Source organism: Meles meles, chromosome 18 (assembly GCF_922984935.1).
Source record: "Meles meles chromosome 18, mMelMel3.1 paternal haplotype, whole genome shotgun sequence".
NCBI classification, from domain to species: domain Eukaryota; kingdom Metazoa; phylum Chordata; class Mammalia; order Carnivora; family Mustelidae; genus Meles; species Meles meles.
Genome location: NC_060083.1, coordinates 21,679,976 through 21,681,447, shown reverse-complemented (window position 1 = coordinate 21,681,447; position 1,472 = coordinate 21,679,976).

The following is a 1,472-nucleotide window of genomic DNA, read 5'->3' as shown; positions in this document are numbered from 1 at the left end:
GGCATCTGGGTGGCTCAGAGGGTTAAGCCTCTGCCTTTGGATCGGGTCGTGGTCTCAGGGTCCTAGGATCGAGTCCCACATCAGGCTCTCTGCTCAGTGGGGAGCCTGCTTCCTCCTCTCTCTCTGCCTGCCTCTCTGCCTACTTGTGATCTCTCTCTCTGTCAAATAAATAAATAAAATGTTAAAAAACCCTTACTTTTAAAAATACAAATAATTCACAAATACATTTTTGTTTTACAAATTCCAAGTTTTGCTATTTAAGTGAAAATCTCCCTTGACTCTCATCCATGTCAGGCTCTGCACTTGGCACAGATTCTGCTCAAGATTCTTTCTCCTTTTCCCTCTGCCCCTCCCACTCATGCTCGCTCTTACGCTCTCTCTCTCTCAAATAAATAAATAAATCTTAAAAAAACAAAAACAAAAACCCAAAATGCTGAATTCTAAAGTGAATTCTAGAATTCAAGTGCAGGTACTTCAAGTGAGAAGTGATTCCAGAAAATACCAGTAGGGAAGTGGGGAAGTGAGACAAGGAAGAGAAAGGAAGTCAGTAAAGAGTGTTTCATTAAGCAAGTCATCACTGTAGGTAACCAGAGTTCAAGTGCACTGGGGAACTCTAGGAGCCAATATATAACATGAATGCATAACCCCTTCATCTAAAGAGAGCAGAAGTATTTATCCATTAGCTCCTCATCTACTATTGGTTGAGGGCTGCTTCACAGAAGCATTAACTCCCTAGTACTTATGGCTTGCCATGTACCTGGGCAGAGAGAGGTCTGGTGGCCAGAGAAAGTCCTTAGTTAGTACATGCAGCTGTGAGCAGCTGGAAGTCTGCCAGCATACAGAGATATGGCAAGTCCCAGGTTATGTGGGTAGAATGCTGACACTACCTTACTTTATTAAATAATTTCCTATTTAAGTTGCTTAAAATTTTTAGCTTTTACAAACAAGGCATCAACAAATACGCAACTGGTATTTCACTGAATCCACAGATCAATCTGAGAAGACTTGACATCTTAACAACATTGAGTCTTCCAACTTATAAATACAGTATATTTCTCCAATTGTTTAGGGTTTCTTTGATTTCCCTGAGCAATATTTATATTTTTCGATGTATAGGTCTTGAATGTATTATGTCAAATTTATCTGGAAGTATTTCAAGATTTTTAATGTTATAATAAATGGTATTGGTTTTTCCATTTTATTTTGCACTGCTTCATCACTGGTATATAGAAATACAATCAATTTTTTAATTTTTGAAAGATTTTATTTATTTGAGAGAGAAACAGAGATAGCACAAGCAGGGGGAGGGACAGCAGAAGATGAGAGGGGCAAGCAGACTTCCCAGTGAACAAGGAACCCAATGCGGGGCTTGATCTCAAGACCCTGAGATCATGACCCGAGCCAAAGTCAGATATTTAACAGACCGAGCCACCCAGGCACCCCATAATAGATTTTTTTTTTATAGTGACACT